The sequence below is a fragment of the Schistocerca americana genome, chromosome X (genome assembly GCF_021461395.2).
Source record: "Schistocerca americana isolate TAMUIC-IGC-003095 chromosome X, iqSchAmer2.1, whole genome shotgun sequence".
NCBI classification, from domain to species: domain Eukaryota; kingdom Metazoa; phylum Arthropoda; class Insecta; order Orthoptera; family Acrididae; genus Schistocerca; species Schistocerca americana.
The window spans coordinates 608271361-608295284 of record NC_060130.1 but is presented as its reverse complement, the minus strand read 5'-3'; positions in this window follow the sequence as shown (position 1 = coordinate 608295284).

Genomic DNA, 23924 nt, shown 5'->3' with positions numbered 1-23924 from the left:
AAATGCATTGCGTTTCATTATCATGTTCATGAAGTGGAGCAGCTCTCAACTACACTTGGCATAGAAGAACAAGAAGCATGCCTTTGTCAACACAATTGATGCAGACATTATATATATCCAAGTTTGCCCCTCGTGTCTCTGCTAATAACAACAATTTCTTTGCTAAATCATAACTTCTTTCAACGTGGACAACTTGAAATACTTCTTTATGCATGGAAATTTCACTGGAATACATTTCAGAATGTTTCGCGTAAAATAAGTGCATGTCTACGAACGTTAGTTAGGAGCCAGAGCGTGGCTAATGCTATACGAACCTTCAAAAGCTTAACTGTATCGAAAATTATGACCAGTCCGCGGCTAGAACTTGGCAAAACTATATTGATGTGGCTTCGATATCTAGATTTAATTACTTCATTCACTAGCGCATTATAGTTGATTTGTGTTACGGACAGTGATTTTAGCAGTAAAACTGATAGAATTAATTTGGGGACTTATTTTGTAGTAAAACCCACCACTATGCACATCACTATAGTGAGTACTAATGATATCCTCTCAAGAACTAATCTTAAAGACATGAGGCTAGGAAGGAGGCAGTGCGTTGTTAGGACTGAGCATATTGTGTTAAATAGATAAAGTATCTCCAACGAGATTTGCACGTTATACGTGGATGAAAGAGTGACTAACATATTGCGTATTTACGACTCAACGGTATAAATTATCCAGTAAGAATTGTTGTAGATGGCAATTCGTCAGTCCGATAAGCGATTATTCCAAGACACTAAAACTAGTTTCCTTGAGAATACATATGAACCATAGAAACTGTCGAGGTAGAGTGGCTTGCGTGCCTCAACAATACAGATAGCCCTACCGTAGGTACAACCACAGCAGAGAGGTTTCTGTGGAATGACCAGACTCACTTTCGGTTCTTGAACAGACAGCAGCCATTTAAGTAATTGCGGGGCAGACTATTGGGATGATTACTGATCTGTCATTGTAACATTAGCCAACATGACCTGCTGTGCTGGTACTGCGAACAGCTGAATGCAAGGGGAAACTTTAACTTTTTATCTTTTTTTCCTAACCGAGGACGTGCAGGTCTACTCTAGGCTATAATGAAGATCAGACTCTCTTGCGTAAAATATTCTGGAAGTAAACTAGTCCCCCATTCGTATCACCGGACGGGGCCTACTCAGGAAAATGTTATCAGAAAATGCGAAACTGACATTCTACGGGTCAGCGAGTGGAATGTTAGATCCCTGAATAGGGTAGGTAGGTTAGAGAATTTCAAAAGGGGAATGAATAAGTTGAAGTTAGGTATACTGGCAATTAGTAATGTGTGGTAGTAGCAAGAACAGGACTTCTTATCAATTTAGTAGAGAATTATCAACACAAGATAAAATTTGGTAAATTATGAATGTGTCTAAATATAGGAATGGGGGTTGGCTACTATGAACACGATAGGGAACGCATGATAGTAATCAAGCCAATACGCATCACAGTAACACGAGTTTACACCTATAAGCCAAAACCTTATGACCACTGCCAACCTCGACATTGGATGCCGTCTGAAAGCGTTGCGGGCACGTGACGCAGTAAGAAAAGTACTCGTACGTAAGTGGAGCAGACACGGACGGGGGATCAACCTAGCGAACATACAGGCTGATAATGGGGAAATCTGTTGAGACAAGCGACTTTGACAAAGGTTAAACTATTATTACGCAGAGTCTGTGAACGATTGTCTCGAAAGCGGCGAAGCTGGTCATATGCTCACGTACTATTGTCGTGAGCACCTGCTGGAAGAGGTAGAACGACAGTGAAACTACCACTATGCGCTAAATGGTTGGACGCCCACGATTCTTCACACAAAGTGCGGTTCGGAGACTTGTCTGGCCTGGAAAGTAGTATAGATGGTGATATGGGGCATCAGTGCCGAAGAACTGAGTGCTGGTGCACGCACAAGTGTTTCCGTGCACACCATTCATCGTACATTGTTGAACATAGAGCTCCGCAGCAGACCATCCTTACGTGTTCTCTTGTTGACTCAACGACATCGTCCATTACGATTTCAGTGTAAACGGGACCATCGAGATTCGACCGTGGATCAATGGAAACGTGTCAGCTCTTGGGGAGAACCACATTTCTCCTACACAAGGTCGATGGTCGTCTCCACAAACACCGTCATCGACGTCAACGACGGCTCGAAACGTGAAGCGCGCCACTGTCGCAAGCTGGTGTGAGCAGTGCTATGCTATGGGAGACATTCTCCTGCCCTTGCACGGGACCTATGTTAGTAATCGAAGAAACGCTGACAGCTGCAAACCACCTGCATCCCTTCGTGCTTTATTTCTTCCCCGACGGCGACGTCATCTTTCAGCAGTATAATCGTCCGAGTCTCGGAATCAGAACCGTGGTACAGTGGTCTGAGGAGCGTCATCTTGAACTCACGTTGTTGTCTCGGCGACCAAGTTCACCTAATGTACTCCTATGGACTATCTCGGGGTCGCTATCGGACGCTATCACCGCGTACGCAAATCAGTGGCTCGTTATTTACACGAATTATATGACCCATACGTAGACATCTAACGCCACATACCTCCACAAACCCACCAACAAACCGTCGGATCCCTCTTACGCAGATCAGTGACGTATTTCGGTTCAAAGACGGACAAACAAGCTATTAAGCAGGTGGTCACAATTTTTTGGCTCATCGATGCATATGCCAGCTAGACCAGCAAATGATGAAGGGATTGTAAGAATGAATGAAGAGATGGAGAAAATAATTTGCATATTTAAGTGGAAGGAAATTTAATTTTGATGGATGATTAGAATTCGGTAATAGGAAAAGGAAGAGAAGAAAAAATTGTAGGTGTACATGGATGGGGGTAAAGGCATAAAATAGAAAGCCACTTAGTAGAATTATGCACACGCATAATTTAACCATAGGTTAAGCTTGGTTCAAGAATCGTGAAAGAAGGTTGTATAAGTGAAAGGGACCTGGTAACACAGGAAGAATTCAGATTGGTTGTATAACACTAAGAGAGATTTTCAAACAGGATTCAAAACTCTAATGTGTTTCCAGGGAGAGTTGTGCACTCTGACCATAATTTCACGGTTATAAATTTCAGATAAAAAGCGAAGAGATTGCAAAAATTTTAAGAAATTAAGGAGTTGTGACTTGGCTCAACTGAAGGAAACAAATTCTTTTGAGAGTTTCAGAAAGAGCATTAAGCAACGAATAACTGAAATAGCGTAAGTAATACATTAAAAGACGAATGGGTAACTGTGAAAGGCGAAACAAGGAAGGCAGCAGAGGGTCACATAGGTAAATATACAAGGCGTGGCAGAAATCCATGGATAACACAGGCGATACCTTAAAAGTGAGCAACTGCGTGACTGAGTTATTACTTCGTGACAAAAGCACGCTCTAGTTTCTTGTTCTTAAATTCTCGTGTCAACGTTCAACATATAGCTCTGTTGCACTGTACTCATCCATAGGGCTGCCATTTGTGACGGAAGTTACAAGTACGTGCATTACACTTGATCTGGCCAAAAAGCCATTTTGTTGGCAGATTGTAAAATGTGTTTGTAGGTATCTTGGAAACTTCCTGCTACTATCGATAGCTATAGAGAGGTGACTATCTGCAAGTAAGAGACAGCAGACTGCAGAAACGAAGAAATTTATTTTGCACTATAACTTTGTTTCCAATTGCTCAGAATATTTTACTGAATGTGTCACGATAGTGGTTCCTCTGCAACACCACAAGATGATTGGTTCTTTTCATACTACTGAATTTGTATATGAGTGTCTAACAGTTTGAACTAATTACCTTGCTTTGGCTATATTGTGTTAAATGTAAGTGTTGTGACCGGCTCCTTTTCCTCACAGGGTTTCACTTAACAGATGTGTAGATAAGTGTTTAATGGAGTTTTTTCTGTCAATCTTATTTTTTTTATCAGTGAGGACAGGCCTACAATTACTTTGACTTTAAGAAAATGAGTCACATGAATCTCACCAAACTGACAAACTCCGTGAAAAATAACTTCTGTGTATGGATACTTTTCGACATAAATTCCATTCAATGTCACTGCCTTACGCCACCTGACTTGGAGGACCTGTATCCCGCATGGTAGCCCTATACTGCTCGACGTCGGAGCCAACGTCTTGCTGAATAAGTAGCCTCCCCATCATACATGTACTCCTTACCATCGAGTGCGTTCCTCTCTGGGTCAAACAGATTGAAGTCATCTGTTAGACGGTGAGGAACTCAGCGGGAACACACCCTTAAGTATCCCAGTTGCTGGGCGAGCGTGTCAGCACTATCAGCTTAGCCGTCCAGTTGACCAGCGAGGTGTTTGATTGTGATACATCGATCACCTCGAATGAGAGCATTCGTATGTTCCAATATTGTAGAAGTCACAGCTGTGTGCAGCCAGCCAACACTCGGGAAATCGGACAGGTCTGGGCGACTTTTCTGCGATGCAGACGCCTCGCCCAACGACTCACTGTGCTTTTGTTCACCACCAGGTCTCCGTACACATTCTGCAAGCGCCTATGAATATCTGCGATGCTGTGGTCTTCCACCAAAACAAACTCACTGACTGCTCTCTGCTTGGAACGCACCCCCGTTACAGAGGTCAGTTTGAAGGCTACGTAAAGCGTCGCCACCCATCGGCACTTCATGAAACTATAGGGGCCGAAGCGGGAGTATACCACGAAGTCCGACAACAAATTCCACGCTTTTCGACTGAAACTGACCGAGAAAAAAATATGTTGAATTACTTAATGAAGGCCCCAAGTGGATGTTTTAAAGTCGTAAGCGTCTCCACCAAACAATGTGACGACGAAACAACAATAATGTCCAAATTCGAAGGCAACGTCATTAATGAAGTACAGCACTTGGCACTGAAACCACCTTTATTACTGACACAAACACGTTTATTACTGATATCAAAGGACAGCCAGTATAGAAGTGAGCTACAGCGCTGATAGTGCTGCAGTTTATGCAAACGTAGGATATTCCAGGATATACAATCATTACAAAAATGTTAAAAATCGAAAAGATTCTGGAAATGACAAGTACAGAATAGCAAATAATTTCTGGATGTCGGTTTCGATCTGGCGACCTACTACATGCCCAACAGCGACACTATCTCTTATGAGACCCTGCACGCAGCACTGCTGTCGGAAGTATTTTCTGTAGTACTGTGTAAATAAGATACTGAGTTAGCCATTTTTCCCACTGACTATTGTTCAGATGACTCTAAGCACTATGGGACTTAACATCTGAGGTCATCAGTCCCCTAGACTTAGAATTACTTAAACCTAACTAACCTAAGGCCATCACACACATCCATGCCCCAGGCAGGATTCGAACCTGCGACCGTGGCAGCAGCGTGGTTCCGGACTGAAGCGCCTAGAACCTCTCGACCACAGCCGTCGGCCCTAGTGTCTATGAAAACGGAGAACTGCCTTTACTACAGAAATGCTGTCAATACATTTAGATGATACTTTAGAAGTTGCACAGTGTGCCTAAAGTGTTAATAGGTTTATATCATTTGCTGCGTCATTATGAGGTGTGGAACACTCGCAAAATGCAACATTTTCGTTTTAAAGCTGGGAAACTGGGTTTTTCAATTGTCATATGCTTGGCAGGTGCCTACATCCGGACACTTACTCTCTACATCGCTAATACTTACTTAATGTAGTACGGCTATTACATTTATGTCCTGTGCTGCTTCTGGATGATATATGAATTTTCCTGTGGCAGTACTTTTGATTGACTAGAACATTCAACTTAGGTGGGAACAAACGGTCCAGGTGCGACAAAGGAAATTTCAACGGTCCTGCAACGTTGAAAGAATCCAACGGGTGTGCTGACCAACTTCCATTGATTTGCACTTGACAGCACAAAAAATGGCCACGACTGAAATATAAATTATCCTCCGTATTGCGCAGCAGACAATCACATAACAACAGATCTGCTCGCAAGAGTAAACAACACTTGTAATTGTATGTGTAGTTGAAGGATTAACACCTTTGTGACCCTGATGCACCCTCTAAAAACACACAAGAAAATTACGCATCGTCTTTCGTAGCATTGCCGAACTAGTAAAGGCACATTACTTCGTGATGAGGTTAAAAGTATTTAAACGTCGGTCTGTACTATCATGCATTCGCTGCTTCGTTCCCCTTTGGCACGCTGTAGGAGGAGGAGGTCCGCGCCAGCGCTCAGCTGTAAATATCGCAAGTGAGGGAAGGTGTTGCTGTTGTGAACTGGAAGTACGCTGGCATACAGCGCCGTTGAACCACTAATGATGAGAGTCACTTTGAAAATTTCGTTCCACTTAGCATATCGAACGCTTAAAGTAACTAAGATAGATAACTGGTTGAACGACAGAACATCGGTACGAGATGACGACCTGTTAGGATTTCATTATAATTTCATAACGAACGCGATTTATGTCAGGTTAAAGAATGAGTATACATGTTTCAGAAAATTGTGCAATTAAAGGGTCACGGTGTAGATTTCAGGTCATCCAATGCCGAACAAATAAATGTGATTGTTTGCTATGCACGTTTATGCTTGAGATTACTCTGTGTGTACAATCTGACATTTAAAACAGAACACACCAAAATGATACAAATGCGTTGTTCAGTCGTAGAATTGGTCAAACAATAGACATTTCAATACGGACAACGGTCCAAAGATGGACAAAGTAGACCTGAAAGAACACATTCCAAGGTATATACAGGATGAGTCACTAACTTTTGCAACTAAAAATAGCTCCGAAAATATGAGAGGATCTGAAACGTTTGTGGGACAAAAGTTGCATCGGCCAACGGGGCCTTAATATGACGTTGGTGTTTTGTTGCTAGTTGGGGTCGCTTCAGAGATGTGAAGGTGAACTTGGGTTTTTTAAATGGGACTCTACAGTTTAGTACTTATTTTCTGATAGCGGCTAATGTGTAACAGTAAGGTTTTTGAAGGTCAACGAAGGTAAAAAAAGGTGGCATGAACGTCCATTTACAGATACAATTGGTATTAATGCAGTGCTGCAATCTTCTTATCATGGATTGAGTGGTATTCCTTATCGTATCGGCACATATCGAAGCACATGCTCTGACAATTCTCTCTCGCACATCTTCTGGTGTAGTTGGAATGTCTTTATAAACAATGTCCTTGACGAATCCCCACAAGAAAAAATCCAGAGACGTGAAGTCTGGCGAAAGAGCCAGCCGCGACATCTCCTCCGCGTCCAATCCAACGATTTGGGAATTGTCTTGGCAACTCTTTTCTAGCCATCAGCGAAAAATGTGCCAGACACCCATCGTGTTGGCACCACATTCTGTTCCTTGTTACTAAACGTATTTCTTCCAATAACAGACCTAATGTTTCTTGCAGGAATGTGATGCACTTCCTACCATTAAGATTTAATTCGATGAAATAGGGGCCTATAATTCTGTTCTCCAGAACCCAAACCATACATTCACCGACCACGGTTTTTGGTGTGCAACTTGCCGCAGCAAACATGGATTTTGAGTTGCCCAGTAATGCATGTTATGCAAATTAACATTTCCATAGTTCCTGAATGTAGCCTCGTCAGTAAATAAAATAAAATTAATAAATGTGTCATCCTTCTGAATCTGAAGTTGAGCCCATCGGCAGAATTCAGTCCGACGCATATAATCCGTACCAGTTAACTCTTGGTGGAGACTGATATGGTAAGGATGATATCTATGGCGATGCAGAACACGAACAACACTACTCTGGCTCTTGCCAGATTTCCTTGCGATTTGACGAGAACTAAACACAAGGATCTCGAACCACAGTGGCAGGAGTACCAATTTCCGTTTCTTCGTTAGTAATTTTCCTTTCCCGGATATGTTTCCGATGCGTTAAAGATCCAGTTGTTCTCAACTTATCATACAGATATTTAACTGTACGACGCGTAGGGTGAGTACGTTGAGGATACCTTTCAGCGTATAAGTCTGTAGCTCTCACTGAATTTTGTTGGCATTCTCCGTAAATGAGAAACATATCGACTTGTTCTTCGAGGAATACATCATTCACATTCGCTTGATTCGACGATACTTGTCTTACTGTTCCTATTAGTCCTGTATTGCGAAACCGTCCAATGGTGTTTACATGTCAATGGTACGTTAAATGGATACGCCGTATTCGGCGAATATTTACTATTTGCACGATATACGAGAGGGAATTGTCAGAGTGTGTGCTTCGATAAGTGCCGAAGCGATAAGCAATACCACTGAGCCCAGGATAATACGATTGCAGCACTGCACTAATACCAATGGTCATCACTGGGAACACCACCGCGCAGAGTGGCCGTGCGGTTTGAGGCGCCATGTCACAGACTGCGCAGCTCCTCCTGCCGCAGGTTCGAGTCCTAACTCTGGCATTGGTATGTGTGTGTTGTTCTTAGTATAAGTTGGTTTAAGTTAGTTTAAGTAGTGTGTAAGTTTAGGGACGGATGACCTCAGCAGCTTAGTCCCTTAAGAATTCACACACATTTGAACATTTTGAACTTCGAACACCTTCTGTAAATGGACGTTCATTCCACCTTTTTGACCATCGCTGAGCTTCAAAGACCTTACTGTTACACATCATTGGATTAGTCTCGATAGCCGCTTTCAGAAAATAGGTAACAAACTATAGCATCCCATTTAAAAAAACAAAACTGACGTTCATATCTCTGACGCAACCCCATCTAGCAACAAGAAACGAACGTCATATTATGGTCCTCGTTGCCCCATGCATCTATTGTCCCACAAAATTTTCAGCTACTATCATACTTTCGGAGTTATTCTAGGTGGTAATAGTTAGTGACTCACCCTGTATATCACGATACAGGGCTTCAGGGCTTTAATAATCTATGAGAAGCAGATAAGAACACGTGCGATGTGTGGTTCTATGGAACAAACAGAATCTATAAGAAACTCGAAAATAGTGAAAGCTTTCAGCCGAATGCAGAAAATAACCAAAGGATACAACGCGAGCAGAGGGATGACACACGCTCAATACTGTTTGCGGTTAACCACGAAGAATCGGGCACAGAATTTTCAAATGGCTCTAAGCACTATGGGACTTAACATCTGAGGTCATCAGTCCCCTATACTTAGAACTACTTAAACCTAACCAACCTAAAGACATCACACACATCCATGCCCGAGGCAGGATTCGAACCTGCGACCGTAGGAGCAGCGGGGTTCCGGACTGAAACGCCTAGAAAGGCCTCAGCGGCCGGCAATCGGACACAGTTCTCTCGGGTTTCGGTAGCAGTGTCGAACCTAATATCGAGGCAATGTTATCACAAGAGAAGTAAGAAAACGTTTAAAACTGAGATCCACCAACTAACTCGAAAAATAAGGTACTGCCAAATGAACACACCAAAATTTCATAACAATTTGAGACTTCAGTTGAACCCAGTGTAGCAGAATATGTAGAATTACACCATACAAGAGAACGCACGGACTCTGCTCAAAGCGTCCCCTACATGCTGGATGGGACATCAGTCGGGAAAACGGGTAGGCCAGTTCATACGCCGAATATCCCCTTGTTACAAGAGCTCCTCCACCGGTGCCGTTGGATGAGTTCGTGCATTGTTACCCATTAAAAAAAATCACACTGAATGTACCCCTGAAAAGACCCAAGTGGGGAAGAAATAGAGTGTCATAATAACGTTGACCGGGGACTGCTCCGTGTGCAAAGATTTAGTTGTCAGTACACCCATAAAACATTATGCTTATTCCACCTCGTAATAGCCAGATCACCAAGACGAACATGTTCGACAATTTACGTGTACCCACCTCTCACCATATGAGATTGCGTCCAGAATCACTGTACACGCTGAATCTGCTCTCATCCAAGAAGACCACGTGACCCTATTCTTGATTGGTCCAGTCCGCCATCACAAAGGGGTTCCGCCGATGTGCAAGCGTCAACGGCACACCAAGTGCTGGTCGTTGGGCAAGGAGAGCCCCCTGCAGTCTTCGTGCCACTGTGGAGCGTGGGATTGCGTGCCATGGAGTCCTGTTAATGATGATGCAACTGCTTCCACTATTCAACGTGGGTCTCTCCTTGCGTATTGCACAATGCAGCGGTCGTCTGCTCCTGTAGCTGACACTGATCGACCATCTCCTCTCCATAGTGCAACGGTGCCTGTGGTTCGGAATGCTCCCCATGCTGCGCCAGTAATGCTGTGAATAATACCAAACTCCTCTGTTACACTCGTTAGGCTTCGTCCTTCTTCGAGTTTCCCGAGGATTATTCACCGTGGGAATTTTAAAAAATGTTGTCTGCGGCCCTTGCAACGGAGAATACCAACACAGTGCACCGTAATTGCTCGCTGATTGACACACACTGTCTTTTCCCGTTCCTTCAGTTGCTTGATGTTTCGTAGCCAGCCCCAGCTATAGTCACGCTGAACCTCACGCCATGTGATTTTCGGCTTTCTGTGCACAACTAGAAGACGTCTGGCAACATTTCCCGCCCTTATTTTCATTTACACTAAGTATTTAATATGTTATGTTAATTTATCTTTCTCATCGTTAAGTTTTGCAGAGCTGTGTATTACACGAAGTTATCGGAGTTTGCCTACTGTTGTCGAGCAACGCCGGAGACTTTGCTTGCTTCGTACGTGAAACGCAGTGTAGACACAATCGACTGCATTTACTTATGTCCTGTCAACATAGTGTTTGTAGTTAATGTTGATCTGCAAAAGTGATATATTTTTTATCTTTCTGTGTTAGTAGTTATATTGAACAACAGTCCAAGGATTGAAAATCATCCCCTGTGGTTAGACAGGCGAGAAAAAGCAATTAGCAGTATTGTAAACTTGCCCGAATCACATTTTTCATGTTAATTGGGAGCTTGGGGCATGAAAAAAGCACATCCCATTCTGTTACATTAAAAGGGGTACTTAACAATTTTGTTGGTCTTACACAAGGATCAATGCGCTACGGAATGAGGAGCTTATTATTATTTGTGATCTGAATATTTATTTTTCGTTGCTTTTTTCCATTTTTAATCGTACATTTGTAATACACTAAAATATAACATCACTGATGAAAAGAAATCAATGGACAGACGTTCATAGACAATCGAAGGTAGTCGGTAGAGTGTTTTGTTATGATTTTTGCGAGTGACCATAGGCTTTAAGAGGGACATCACTGAGCAGTTTCTTGGATTTCATTTTTCCTAAAATGATCCAAGTTTATGGGTACATTAACACCGAGTTTTTTTTCGCTTTCCTATCTAAACCACGTATGTGAATTCACTGAGAACTGATTATCTTCCTGTTTGGCCAGTCCTTTTAGATTACCAATGACTGGGAATACCAGAGCAAGGTCAAGAGGTTTACACAACTAACAACCGAGTCTTATGAATTTATGATATTGGACGCATAACTAAATGTAGATTGACTACGTTACGTAGAAACATAGCATTTGTAATGATTAAATGAAGAACTGTGTAACTTTGTTGTAGTGGACTATATTAGTCACCCAGGAAATGCTATCGTAATAGTACCAAAATTATTTAATTAATAAACAAAGCCCTCATATTTGCGTATCTCGCTCTTTCGAAATGTTTGTCATCCCCAAAGCAGCTCTGTTGATTGCGGAACGAGTTTCCTTAGGTATTTTGGAGGTTGCTTTTCGAAGGAGACGGAGGTATCTTGTTCCACGCCGCTGATAAGTTTCGTGATTGGCAGTGAAGTCAGCGCGGGGCGAAATTAATTCTTTCCTCGAGGATCGATAACGCTGCCTCCTCTGTCCTTCTTCCCGCAATTTCTGGGGCAAAATAACAATGTATTGCTTCGGGGAAGTCAAGATAGCATGATACCTCATCTTGTTTTTTCGTTGAATATATATACTCCAATGCACGGTCATTCAGAGTGGACAATATTCTATGTTTCTATGCCATGAAGCATATGGTGCGCCTGTTTCTGTTGTTGGAATTAATTTCTGAAAAGCTGGCTCTTGAAATGAGACTTGTGCATCACTGTGATGAATTGCTACAGCTACGGTGTTGCACAGGAGTACAAAGAATGACAAAATTATTTTTGATGTGTTATTTATAGCACGAACATCGGATCAGGTTCTGGAGAATATACTAATGTAGGTGGTGAAATTCTTAAGACACTGGACCCTAGGACAGGAGGAACACCCATTTCATCATTTAAAAAAATCGTTTCATCCTCTACGAAATAATCTCATATTCTATTCTCCTCTGTTTACATACATGAAGGTTAATTATAACCATTTTTCGTTCCCGTAAGGCAGTTATATACCTTTGAAGATAACAGTAGGTACGATTATGTGGGTCACTAACAACTTCTTATATCTCTATATCTATCTATCTACCTACCCATCTTCTCCACGTGCATAAATCGAAGGCCTCCGCTGAGGTTTCTGTCTATCTGTTCAGGCTAATCTTAGGTAGTTAGATACGGTTTTCGCTAATAGTTACACTGATTCCGAGGTGGGTTTACGTATATAATTCATAAATATTTGGTGCAACTTGACTGCACTATGATGAATTATCGTCCTCCACCACTCTGAAAACTGTACCATTGGCCTCTAGTGGTGAATGACAGAACTCCTTGGAGGTACGGTCGAGTTCCTAACCTACCTGTGATGCAGAACATATCAGATATTAAGCTGATAAGAACAGATATTTTATATAAATACGACGGCACCTGGCAGAAAAAGTAGTAAAGTAAACAGCCACCGAAACAGAGAACAGCAAAGCCTGAGCAGGAGCTATGTCGTGTCTGGTGGTCTAGCAGTAAATGCGCGACCGGCAACTGAAAAGTAATATGATTGAATCCTGGTTGGGCCACGGATTCTTCAGTAATCATTTTAATCTGGCATTCAACTCTCAATGATTCGGAGATTCGCCAGAAAGCACACATCAAACTGTACTTCTCCTTTCCCTTTGATAACTGGAGTAGGTTAGTGACACGCATGTAGCCAAAGTGACGTCCATCCCTAATACTTGCACAACGTCATTCAGCCACATGAAACTATTGAAACCAGAATCTGTACATATATTCGTCAACTCGACATGTTATAAAACTCTCCACCACTTTTTTCTGTTTGTATGTGAAGGATAAAATGGTTCAAATGGCTCTGAGCACTATGGGACTCAACTGCTGTGGTCATAAGTCCCCTAGAACTTAGAACTACTTAAAGCTAACTAACCTAAGGACATCACACACATCCATGCCCGTGGCAGGATTCGAACCTGCGACCGTAGCGGTCGTGCGGTTCCAGACTGTAGCGCCTTTAACCGCTCGGCCACTCCGGCCGGCATGAAGGATAATATCAGGAACTACTGTACTGATTTTGATACGATTGTCGCCGGCCGCAGTGGCCGAGAGGTTCTAGGCGCTACAGTCTGGAATACGGTCGCAGGTTCGAATCCTGCCTCGGGCATGGATGTGTGTAATGTCCTTAGGTTAGTTAGGTTTAAGTAGCTCTAAGTTCTAGGGGACTGATGACATCAGAAGTTAAGTCCAATACTGCTCAGAGAAATTTGATACGATTGTCACTGATGGACTAATTTACGAAGAATATTTGTGTGTGCAATTTATTAATATTTCTTGTAAATTAGTTGAATTAAGATGAATTCAATTCCACCATCGCGTTTTACTGTCCGTATATAAAGGATACTTTCAGACGGTCGTAGATACTTAGTGCTACCGAAGCGAAGCCGGGACTGTGTTACTAGCCTCACAGCACGGTGGGCAATCTTCTGCAAAGTTTGGAGATCAGGAAAAGAACCCGTCACAAACTAAAGCTTTGAATTGGTCCGTGAGACGTGCTCGTGTGGACAGTGTTCAGTACATCCAGAAGATACCGAGAACGTACGTATTACGCTCTCGGACCGTGTCGATGCGGAACACGGCTCATGGGCGGACATCTTCCTTATAGAGACTGATAGAAAAGCCAACGAGAACATGAAAACAGTTGCCAGAAAATCTAATGTATTCCGCTTCCCGTACGGTTAATAGTGTCTTCATATCTCTGCAGTCTACAGCTAGTTAATCGAAATAATTTGTCCTTATGAACATAAACTGATAGTCAAAATAACTTTCTTGTCAATGTGACTCAAGTGTAATTTCTAAACACAAATAGTTGGTCACTTCGACGGCATCGTTGACTATCCCTACTGCGACTACAGATTTACGCACTGAGATAAATGTCAGTAAAGAACAGTTTACCATACCAGTGCGTAACCTGCTCTTTAAGGCAGATTGCTGGCGATAGCAACTTTATTTTCAGCATATGGATAATCAGGAGAAATGATCCACAAACAGACATTTTAATATATACACACATAAAAAAAGTTTTGCATCACCCCGGTTCCCAGAACTGCTGAAGATAGACATTGACTGTGGACATTGTATCACAGACACAGTCCCTTTGACTGTTCAGACATGTCACTAAACCCGCCCAAACATGTAAACAACCATGCATGAGCAGCGCCAATTACACGGATGGGGTCCGATAGCCGAACAGTTCCAGTCATTCCACCAGGAAGGAGGTACACGGCTCGTGTTGTCTGTAGCTAAACCACGCCTAGACGGTCAATACCGCCGTTCGATTGCGTCCGCATTGTTACTTTGTGACAGAAAGGCCTCTCAACAAGGGAAGTGTCCAGGCGCCTCGGAGTGAACAAAAGCGATGTTGTTCGGACATGGAGGAGAGACAGGAACTGTCGATGACATGGCTCGCTCAGGCCGCCCAATGGCTACTGCTGCAGTGGATGACAGCTACCTACGGATTATGGCTCGGAGGAATCCTGACAGCATCGCCATATTGTTGAATAATGCTTTTCGTGCGGCCACAGGACGTCGCGTTACTACTCAAACTGTGCGCGATAGTCTGCAAGATGCGCAACTTCAGTCCCGACGTCCATGGCGAGGTCCATCTTTGCAACCACGCCACCATGGAGCGCGGTACAGATGGGCCAAACTACAAGCCGAATGGACCGCTCAGGCTAGTATGGATCTACAGTTCACACTGGCTTCTGCAAATGTGGGCACTAGAGGCGTCTAAAATAGTTGGCTTGCACAATTTCAAAGCTTCGATTTCTTTTATCGGCAATCTTAAAGCTGAATATGGCATTTAATCCAGGCATATTACTACGTCAGTCACACATGAAAACTTAGAAGACGATAACAGTAGTATACGTGAAAAGATAGCCGGCCGCGGTGGTCTAGCGGTTCTAGGCGCGCAGTCCGGAACCGCGTGACTGCTACGGTCGCAGGTTCGAATCCTGCCTCGGGCATGGATGTGTGTGATGTCCTTAGGTTAGTTAGGTTTAAGTAGTTCTAAGTTCTAGGGGACTGATGACCACAGATGTTAAGTCCCATAGTGCTCAGAGCCATTTGAACCATTTTTTTTGAAAAGATACAACAATTTATGGAGTAAGTGAACATGGTTATGACAAAGCAGGATGTTGAGATAGGAAATGTTTGGAACAGTGACCAGAGTCATTTCTAGTATGAAATGGTTTCAACGTCAACTCTGTCACACAGGGGACCGAAAACTATAGCTAGTGTGCTGCAGTACGTCCATTGCTCTATACACATCTACACAACTGATGTGGCTGTATCAATATCAGACATACTGGCAAACAAGTTGTACATCTGTTTTCAAGAGGCACAAGGCATTTTCGGCACAAATATTTCAAATAAACTTGAAACAATCTGGCCACTAAACATTAATGTGGAGGCAAGAAAAAAGTGGAAAAATGACTACATAACTCATGAAATGTTTTCTAACTACAGTCCTTGGTGAAGATATAACAAGTAAAAAGAGCTTACTACTTTGTGATTTCTGGTCAGGCCATACATATCGTACCCTTCTAGACGCAAGTTTTCCGAACGAAGGTGTTATGCTGAAGATATTGCCATGGAAAACAACGAAATATTGCCAGCCCCTTGGTGTTTACTTCTTTCGGCAATATAAGCCCTGTATCAGAAGGATTGCTGTTTTTCCAGATTACAATGTACCAAACCACAAGTGAAGGTACAGATCGTTATTTCATCATCAAAATTCACTCGGAGATTTACAATCAATTTTCTACACCAATGTATACGCCTATGTTGCTTGGCGAAAGGCAGGCTATGACAATGACATACCCATATCGTCATTTGAAAATGTAAGTACTGTGGGTTCTGATACTGGATTACTTGAATGCGAAAGCAATTTTGAGTGTAAAAACGCGGCATTAATGAGGCGTGCACACTGTTCGCTTCAACTTTGTTTTAACCACTTCAGTGCAATCCCGAATGTGAACTATGAGGAATAATACAAGCACCATCAGGTGTTCAGGATATACGTGTGTTGAGCTATTATCATTACTTCAAGCAGAGGTTTTTTGGCACTAGTGATTGAAAATGTGATGATTCACTGACGTCACTTATGGTATTGACATCTTGTTAATTTCTTTCTCTCTATTAAAACTTCACTTGTTGCAGAATGCAACGTTTTGTATGGAAATGACACAGATCAGTAGTTATTTTTATATAATCGAGTGTTATTGTAATCATGGTTTCACGCTGTCCCGAGCGTTAGAGATCAAAGGTGTCCCTTGTAAGACAATAAAACCGAGGCAACTCGGCGGAATTATCTGAATGGGTTCAGAAATCAGTAGATATGAGGTACACTTACAGAAAAACAAATGATTACAATTTCAGAAACATTAGATGATTTATTCAAGAGAAAGAGCCTCACAAATGGAGAAAGGAAACAACGTTTTGATCCACCTCTGGCCCATATGCAAGCAGTTATTCGAACTGGCACTGATTGATAGAGTTTTCGATGTCCTCCTGAGGGATATTGTGCCAAATTCTGTTCAATATGCGCGTTAGACGAACCGGTTGTAAGGTACTGCCCATAACGCTCCAAACTTTGTCAATTCGGGAGAGATTCACCGATCTTGCTGGCCAAGGCAGGGTTTGGTAAGCACGAAGACAAGCAGTAGAATCTCTGGCCATATGCTGGCAGGCACTGTCTTGCTGAAGGTAACTCCAGGATAGCCTGTCACGCAGGGCAACAAAACGGAGTGTATAATATCGCCAGCGTTGCTGCGCTACAAGGATATGCCGCGGATAACAATGAAAGGGGTTCTGCTATGAAAAGAAATGGTACCCCAGATCATCATTTCTGGTTGTCGGGCCGTATGACGGGCCACCGTCAGGTTGCTATTTCACCATTATCCAGGGCGTCTCCACACATGTGTTCGTCCTTGCGAAGCCACAACTTGGCGAACAAGGTCACCGGATCTCTCCCCCAGCTGAGGACGTTTGGAGTTTTATGGGCAGGATCTTCCAGTGGCCTTCGTATTTTAACGATTTAACTGGGCAGTTGGATGGAATTTGGCACGATATCCCTCAGGACATCCAGAAACTCTATCAATCATTGGTAAGTGCAATAACTGCTTGAATAAGGGTCAGAAGCGAACCAGCTGCTTATTGACTTGCTGAATTTGTGAAACTCGATAACTTCAATAACACATCCAATTTTTCTAAAATTGTAATCATTTAGTTGACTCTTGATATACATCACATCTAACAATTTTCGTCCCATTTGGATAATTGATTTGTGGTGCGTCGCTTTTTAAATCTTAGAGTCATCCATCTCTACCATTATTATTTATTTATTAATATATTCTGTGTATATTCTAGTATGTACTGGGTGATGAAAAAGTCAGTATAAATTTGAAAACTGAAGCATTGATAAACATGCTTGGAATGACATAGGGTTTTATTAGAACTGTAAAGGATGAGCCAGACAATAAGAGATTTTACTTTATTATATGAGCTTCCAAACGGTAACTTAATTTTTCCATTGCGGCCAAGCCACGGACGGCAGTGTTAGCTGCCTGTAAATTATTTCGTCCCACGGTCTAGTAACAGGAAGTCAGCACCGAGGAAGGGCACCTTGGCCACGCACCTCTCTCATGTGCTGACGAGGTAACGCCGCCCCAGGCGTCGCTTAGCAGGCAACGCTCTGGAAAGTTCCATGCCGCCCTCACGGTTTGCTCGGTCCTGACCAATCAGGGTGAAGGAAGCCGCGTGCAGCGTCGAATATACCCGGCCGGCCGCCGCCGGGCCCACTCTCTTGCATTCTTGCTGACACGCGTGTCGGATGCACGCCCTGTAGTATTGAACATCTCCCGCTTCTCCCGCTGCTGCGGCACTGTGGACTTAGTTTTGGCAGACAACCACTTTCGTTAGCTTCGCGAACTATGTCTCGCTAAACTCTACGCTCTGGCTCACCTTCACCTCCCTAGGGCTATGTAACCCCTTTCAACATGCTTTCGCCAATAAATGGCCTTTATCTTAAAATTACCCTATTCATTCTATAACGCCCACCGCCTGCCCATCGGCCCGTCCTGTACAGAACAAAAAAAAAAAAAATACAAAAGTTCAAAAAATGTCCGACAGATGACACTTGCGCTTCATCTGATCAGAATAGCACTAATTAGCATAACAAAGTAAGACAAAGCAAAGATGATGTATGATGTTCCTTACAGGAAATGCTCAATATGTCCACCATCATACCTCAACAATAGGTGTAGTTGACGAATAGTGTTGTGACCAGTACTGTAAAGCATGTCCGGAGTTATGGTGAGGCATTGGCGTCGGATGTTGTCTTTCAGCATCCCGAGAGATGTCGGTCGATCACGATACACTTGCGACTTCAGGTAACCCCAAAGCCAATAATCGCACGGAGTGAGGTCTGGGGACCTGGGAGGCCAAGCATGACGAAAGTGGCGGCTGAGCACACGATCACCACCAAACGTCGCGCGTAAGAGATCTTTCATGTGTCTAGCAATATGGGGTGGGGCGCCATCCTGCATACACATCGTAATTTCCAGCAGGTGTTAATCAGCCGGGCTGGGGATGATGTGATTCTGTAACATCGGTGTACCTCTCACCCATCACGGTAGCAGTTACAAAACCAGAATCACGCATTTCCTCCAAGAAAAAAGGCCCGATAACGGTAGATGTGGTAAATCCAACCCATACCGTGACCCTTGTTGTGCAGTGGAGTTTCCACCACAGTTCTAGGATTTCCGGTAGCCCAAATTCTGCAGCTGTGGGCGTTGACAGACCCTCGGAGCGTGAAATGAGCTTCGTCGGTCCACAACACGTTACTCACCCAATAGTCATCTTCCGCCATCTTTTGAAACGCCCACATAGCAAATGCCCTCCGCTTCACTAAATGGCCAGGTAACAGTTCATGATGTCGATGGATTTTGTACGGATACATGGAGGGTACGCCTATGTGCCAACCAAACAGTAGTATATGGAATGCCGGTGCGACGTGTGGGTGCACGAGCGCTGACTTCCCCGTGCATAGACGAACCCGTTACAGTCTCCATTTCTTCCTGAACTGTCTCAGCAGCATTAAGCCTTGTGCTCGGTCGGCCACTACGGGGTCTATCGTCTAAACAACCCGTGGCTTCGAACTTCGAAATCATTCTCGCCACAGCTGCATTTCTCAACAGACCTTTACCCGTTCGAATCCCCTTCCTATGGCGATGGATCGTAACGCTGAACTAGCACATTCCCCATTGTGATAATACAGCTTGACTAAAAGCGCCGTTTCAGGTAACGTCAACATGCTGCGACTGCTGGCGCATCTGATTCTCTCTCTCCTTACAGCTCCTTTATACACGATTGTCATGCTCAGTCACTGACGTTTTGCTGTCCTGAGCCATCTGTCGAACATTTTGTGAACTTTTATTTCTTTGTAATAAAACCTCATGTCATTCCAAGCATGTGTGTCAGTTTTTACCTCTCTATCTACATTATTCTATAGTTTATTAAGTTTTCAAATTTATACTGTCATTTTGATCACCCGGTATATAAGAAAATAATATTTCCTACGAAAACGTTTTATTTTGACTATTTCATCCTGTAAATCAAATGTTTTACAAAGATGTGTAGTCAGTGCAGAGCCACCTCAGGTGAGCCCGACAGGGGTCACTATAGGAGAGAGACGGATAGAGAGGGAGAGAGAGAGAGAGAGAGAGAGATAGTGATCCGCCCATCTACTTCAGAAGCTTTTGCATTCTTGATACGAACAGCTAGCAGGTTTCAATTCGCCTACTAGCAATAGTCAAAACCATCCACACCATTGATGCGTGACAGAGAGAGACAAGTGGAGGGTGGCCACTCTTTGTTCCATCAGTCAACGGCAAAAGGTATGTCCTGCCAGCCATAACTTGTGACCGCCACTTCCCGACTTTCGGCCAGTGCCCACACACATACCTGAGAGATAATTAGTCCCTGGATCCTCCCACAGCGGGAGCAGCCTCGATAAGTCCAACAAGCTGCTGACTATCGATGTGTCAAGTAGTCACGATTCATTTCTCCACACTATCATGTCATCCAAATGTGAATTAAAAGTTAAGAAAATCTGTAGTCATTGTGACTCACTGGGTAAGGTGTTTCCTTCTTAAACAGAAATAATTCTATATCCATAACCCAGCCAACTTGCTTTTTAAGAAAGAAAGAAAAATGATACGTTGAGAAATCATTTTATTTGCTCCTTTTTACAACCTTCGCAATGAAGTTTAACAGGAGGAGGTCCATTAATTTGATTTTGTGCTTTCAGGTTACAATTCTTGCAGGAAGGCTCGTACTTAGAAATAAGCACTTGAGGCAGCAAAGGAAATCTGTGTGAAACATCACATAACAGTGGTACCAGTTGTTTAGTAAACGAATAATAGTCGATTGTGTTCAAACTATGATGCATTTCTTTTATTTTCTTATAAATATCTAAAAGCACAGTAGACACATATTTAGATTTAACATACTCGAAAAGGAATTAAGCATTGACACTTCCCTCTTCCTTCTCGTTGAATCCATAATCCTCTAGTGGCAGCAGCGTGAAATATTCAGGAACAGTTAGTTCCACAGTATTTAGGACGCCTATGATTAGTAGATTTCTAGAACACACCAGCGACATGCAGTCATCAAGTTACTGTAACAGTGAGTTAATGGATGAGTTCGAAGTACATGCAACTGCTTGTGTTCAGAACTTGCGGTGTACATTCACTGGTCTCACTTAAATTAGCAACTAGTTCTAACACTCCGCATTTATCACTTTTATGATCAAGTGTCATAACCTCATTCATTATTCACGAGCGAGAGGAACGAACTCATTGAAGTGTCCAACGTATGATACAAACCATTTTTACATGTTGCATACACAGCTGCTAACGTCATACAGGGTGTTTCAAAAATGACCGGTATATTTGAAACGGCAATAAAAACTAAACGAGCAGCGATAGAAATACACCGTTTGTTGCAATATGCTTGGGACAACAGTACATTTTCAGGCGGACAAACTTTCGAAATTACAGTAGTTACAATTTTCAACAACAGATGGCGCTGCAAGTGATGTGAAAGATATAGAAGACAACGCAGTCGGTGGGTGCGCCATTCTGTACGTCGTCTTTCTGCTGTAAGCGTGTGCTGTTCACAACGTGCAAGTGTGCTGTAGACACCATGGTTTATTCCTTAGAACAGAGGATTTTTCTGGTGTTGGAATTCCACCGCCTAGAACACAGTGTTGTTGCAACAAGACGAAGTTTTCAACGGAGGTTTAATGTAACCAAAGAACCGAAAAGCGATACAATAAAGGATCTGTTTGAAAAATTTCAACGGACTGGGAACGTGACGGATGAACGTGCTGGAAAGGTAGGGCGACTGCGTATGGCAACCACAGAGGGCAACGCGCAGCTAGTGCAGCAGGTGATCCAACAGCGGCCTCGGGTTTCCGTTCGCCGTGTTGCAGCTGCGGTCCAAATGACGCCAACGTCCACGTATCGTCTCATGCGCCAGAGTTTACACCTCTATCCATACAAAATTCAAACGCGGCAACCCCTCAGCGCCGCTACCATTGCTGCACGAGAGACATTCGCTAACGATATAGTGCACAGGATTGATGACGGCGATATGCATGTGGGCAGCATTTGGTTTACTGACGAAGCTTATTTTTACCTGGACGGCTTCGTCAATAAACAGAACTGGCGCATATGGGGAACCGAAAAGCCCCATGTTGCAGTCCCATCGTCCCTGCATCCTCAAAAAGTACTGGTCTGGGCCGCCATTTCTTCCAAAGGAATCATTGGCCCATTTTTCAGATCCGAAACGATTACTGCATCACGCTATCTGGACATTCTTCGTGAATTTGTGGTGGTACAAACTGCCTTAGACGACACTGCGAACACCTCGTGGTTTATGCAAGATGGTGCCCAGCCACATCGCACGGCCGACGTCTTTAATTTCCTGAATGAATATTTCGATGATCGTGTGATTGCTTTGGGCTATTCGAAACATACAGGAGGCGGCGTGGATTGGCCTCCCTATTCGCCAGACATGAACCCCTGTGACTTCTTTCTGTGGGGACACTTGAAAGACCAGGTGTACCGCCAGAATCCAGAAACAATCGAACAGCTGAAGCAGTACATGTCATCTGCATGTGAAGCCATTCCGCCAGACACGTTGTCAAAGGTTTCGGGTAATTTCATTCAGAGACTACGCCATATTATTGCTACACATGGTGGATATGTGGAAAATATCGTACTATAGAGTTTCCCAGACCGCAGCGCCATCTGTTGTTGAAAATTGTAACTACTGTAATTTCGAAAGTTTGTCTGCCTGAAAATGTACAGTTGTCCCAAGCATATTGCAACAAACGGTGTATTTCTATCGCTGCTCGTTTAGTTTTTATTGCCGTTTCAAATATACCGATCATTTTTGAAACACCCTGTATATACTTGCATTGGTTTCTTAAATCCAATTATGTATGAAGTCTCAAATAATAAACGTATCGAAATGCATTGCACAACTCCCTGCCTCAAGACAGCTTTCTTGTAAGTATTTGTCAAGATGAATATGAATGTAACAGTAAAAAAAAAATGTGTAACTGAAAATTTTTTTCTATGTAGGTGAGGAAAAGTCATCACAGCTGCCTGACGTGAAAATTGTGGTAACTGTCAAACTGTCTGAAGAGTGAGATTGCGCTCATATACAAGAGCATACTTTTAAAAGGGTTAATGTGTGCTAGTTCTGGGGTCCAGCATGCTCTAGACCAGTGGTTCCCAACCTGGGAGTATTTACTCCCTGATGGGTAAAATGAAATTTTCTCAGCGGTAAAAAACGATTCGATTCTGTTTCCATTACGAAACTAAATTATTTTAAAAAGATCATTACTATTATCACAATTCTGTAAGACTCTAATATTGATTATATAAGTTACCAATCATTATTTTTTCTCAGTCAGTAACACTAATGCGTTGGAGGTTACAGGTTCCTCCCATACTCCACCCACTACACACGTGCTTTATCCCGTGCATGGCTCATGACAAAAGTGAGAGATATACGTGACAAATGCCAAACATCTGAAGAAAATGTACTCTACAAGTTGTAGACAACACCTGCAGCAGACCAGAACTTGCTTCATTATTCGCTTCGAAACAGATAAATGAAGTAATTGACAGCACAAGACAGCAGTAACTACCTAAATGCTACCATAGTGCTCTACACACTATTATTATTATTATTATAACCATTGGTGACTATGGTCACACACAATGTATTAACAGCCTGAAGTCTTCCATTTTCTGACAGTTAAAAGTAAGGAGTGCAGCAAACAATCGATTCATGAAGCGTAAGTATAGTGCACACATTTTAACTTGGTTGATTTTAAGTGAGATTGTAGTGTGCAGTTCAAGCAAGTGCTACAGTGGAAAGAAGTAACGTAAGGCAAGTATCTTTTGTAACAAGTGTCTACAACCAATTCCTTCGCCATCCATTCTAACACACACACACACACACACACACACACACACACACACACACACACATTCACT